Source organism: Psammomys obesus, unplaced genomic scaffold (genome assembly GCF_907164565.1).
Source record: "Psammomys obesus unplaced genomic scaffold, mPsaObe1.curated_primary_1811, whole genome shotgun sequence".
Taxonomy (NCBI): Eukaryota; Metazoa; Chordata; class Mammalia; order Rodentia; family Muridae; genus Psammomys; species Psammomys obesus.
Window position 1 is genome coordinate 38,928,964 of NW_026592118.1, and position 3,431 is coordinate 38,932,394.

At 42.7% G+C, this 3,431-nt stretch overlaps 1 pseudogene; it reads left to right on the forward strand.

Annotated features, from left to right (window-relative positions):
* The first annotated feature begins 221 nt into the window (after positions 1–221).
* LOC129680812 (proliferating cell nuclear antigen-like) lies at positions 222–2,049 on the forward strand (annotated as a pseudogene).
* The last annotated feature ends 1,382 nt before the right edge of the window (positions 2,050–3,431 follow it).

Below are 3,431 nucleotides of genomic sequence, written 5' to 3' on the forward strand. Positions count from 1 at the left end.
GCACATAACACCCTCCTTGCTCGCTTTCTGAATCCCGGCTTCTTTTTTTAGATGTTGGGCTGTCATGCTCCGTTCTGTACAGGCAAGAGACTGGAGCCGGACGTGGTATGGAAAGGGGAAGGGTGAAGAGCACGTACGCGAGAATAAATCTTAGAGGGCAGAAGACCAGTGATCCCAGGAACTACTGAGAAGTCGGCAACGGCGGATCAAGGAGCGTCATCATGACGAACGATATGATGACGCAATGTTCAGAGTTTCACCACACATTTTGGTTTGGGGAGGACAGCGAGAGAGGTGTGAGTAGTGAATCTCTGCTGCCATGTGGTGAAAGGATGTGTGAAGACAGGGAAGGGCTAGAAGTGGGGTGGACGTTGCTGGGGTCAACGTAAGGCGCTGGACCAGCACGAGCTGGTCTAGGCTGTAGTGGTGTTAGCGATGTTAGCGACTGCTGATGCAGTCAGTTGGGATGGTACTTGGGGCTCTCCAGATCTTTGTCAGCACCTTTGGATGGCATCATGTGAGACTCAGTCGCTAAAAGCTAGTTTTACTAAAGAACTGAGCAACATCAATGCCGTCTTCAGGCATTCTCTTTTATTGTACTTTACATAATAAGTCAGTGCATGCAGATTTTAACATCCTATGAAGAATACTAAAAACGACCCTGTTCGTCTACCCAGTTGTTTTTAGCACTTCCAGATCCAGTTTGTTTGGGAAGTTTCCGATTTTCAAAAACTAACTTCAAAATTCTAAGTCACAGCTTTCGGTTTTCTTTACATGTCTAAATTTTTTAAAATGCAATCTTCTTTTTTTACTGCGGTATCAAGTTGCTAGCTATAGCACATCTGCATTAACTCTGGCTTTCTGTTTGCCAAGTGCCATTTACATGTAACTGTCCAATATCAATTTCTCTTGATCCCTGTCTTAGGAGCAGGTGCTAGATCTATTGCATTTTATGTAGGATATTAAGCTCTCACATAAAATGAGTGGTTTTTCTAGTGCCAGAATTGTGCTTTTCTCACAGAACTGTTTGAATCATGTCACTGTCGTTTTTCATGTTTCAAATCTGCAATAACCCTGGTTCAGCTTCAGATTGCACAAACAACAGATCTTTTTACGTTTTAGGTTGTTTCGCTGCAGTTCCAATAACACGTGTGCAGTCATATTTTTAATTAACATTCATGGGTCATCTGCTCTGTGTCCTTATTGTGGCTTTCACATCCTGACCCAGAGTCCTTAGCAGCCAGGATTTGCTCCTGTAAGTCTATAGTGCTCATTCTGATTCTGCCACCATGTTTGAGGAATGCCTGCCTGGGCCAGGGCTCCATTCTTAAGAAAGTGCTGCTGGTGCTCAAGGACTTCATCAATGAGGCCAGCTGGGACCTCAGCCCTGCGGTGTTAACCTGAGGAGAATGGAAATGTCTTACATCTCCTTGGCCCAGCTCACCCTGCGCTCTAAAGGCTTCATTGTGTACTGCTGGGACCACAGCCTGACCATGGGTGTGAACCTTGTCAACATATCCAAAAAACCAAAATGTGCTGATAGTGCAGACATCATTACATTAAAGGCTGAAGATAATGAGGATACCTTAGCACTAGGATTTGAAGCACCAACATCTAGAGGAAGTTTCAGGCTGTGAAATGAAATTAATGGACTTAGACACTGAACAACTTGGCATCCCAGAACAGGTGCACAGCTGTAACATGTCTTCTGGTGAATTTGCACCTAAATGCCAAAACCTCAGCCATATTAGAGTTTTGTTGAAATATTCTGGGCAAAGGACAGGGTGACGTTTTCTGCAGGTGGAAAGCTTGGAAACATTAAATGGTCACAAACAAGTAATGTTGACCACGAGTAGGAAGCTGTGGCCATAGAGATAAATGAGCAAGTTCAGGTAACGTTTGCACTGAGGTACCTGAATTTTTTTCACAAAAGCCACTATTTTGTCTCGGTATGCTTCAGCTGCACCTCCTGTTGTAGAGTGTAAAACTGCTGACAGGGGACACTGCAAGTATCATTTGGCTCCCAAGATGAAAGATGAAGAATCTTAGGCATTGATAAAATCTGCAAAAACAAAGCCTTCGAGGACTGTTTCTGAGATGCCAGAATGTCTTTCTGGTCACCAAGTTTGTACTTCTTAAAAGGTCTACAGCCCTCTTTTCCTTACAACCTCTGCCTTCCCTACTTCTGCTCGGTGGGTTGAAAGGGAGATAGAAGTCTTTAAGAGCCCTAAATAAAGTAGGTTTGTTAAAAAAAAAAAAATCTCAGCCTACAGTGCCGCCTTTGAATGGTTTAAGCTATAAGCACATTACAACAAATTGCGAACACAAACAAAGGAACAAACAAACAAACAAACAAAAAAGTACCAAATCCAAACTAAACAAAAAAGGAGCCTATGAAAGAAATGACTGTTTTCCTAAGGATTTTGTAAGGAATGTGAGAAGAGTACTCCACTTGCCTAGCACCCACCAGAAGCTTGCCATTTTTGACTTTCTTCAGTGCTCCTCATCCTCAGCCAACCCTTTACTCTTCTTTCTCGCTTCTCAGTCACCTTCTTCAATGTTCAGCCACAAGTCCCAGAAATTCATGTCTGCCCAACCCCATTTTCCCAGCTTACATTTTCCTCTTGTCCAAAGAATCAACCAGCTGATATTTGTCAGGTGTGGCTCTGTGGCTTGTAATTTCATCCTTTTCAGTGCACATTTGACGACTGACAAAATACATTTCTGATTTACATGCTTCGGTAGGCTGTTTCTCCCAACTTGCTTTGGGTAGGACTAATGGGTTTTATGTGTAGGCTACAAGAGATGGTGAGGAGCCTTCAGGGGAAGAAACTAGATTTCAGAAGAGAACACGTCACCCACGTTTACTTAGGTCATTATATATAACTGACATAGAGTGCAGTAATGCCCCGTTCACTGTGGAGGACACATTCGAACATCCCCACAGAAGCTGAACATGTGTCTGTTAATGAGCCCTGACTGTACTGTGTTTATTCCTACCAGACCACCATGATAAGGTGGACAGCAATGCTTCACCTTAGGCAAGACGAAGAAGACTGGTGTGAGATTTCATCACATCCTTCGGAACGATGGGAAATTTCCGAATATTTTATTTCTAGAATGTTTCACTTAGTAATTTGAGAAGGTGGTTGACTGTGGGTGATTTAAACATGAGAAAGCAAAGAATGCAGACTAGTTTTTCACAATTTGAAGAAAAGGAGAAGTAAGGGAAGAAGAACGAGGAGAAATGGGTATATTTTTCTCCCTGGGTACTTCTTACACAGATCACAGAACTCGGTATCTAAAACCTCTCTTTATGGCCTTCTGTTACTCAAACAATCTTTTAAGGTAGGTCCTAGGTTCACAGTTGTAGCTAAGAATCAAAAGCACAGTTAATTTAAGTTGGATGTAATCGGGATACTAAAAAACCA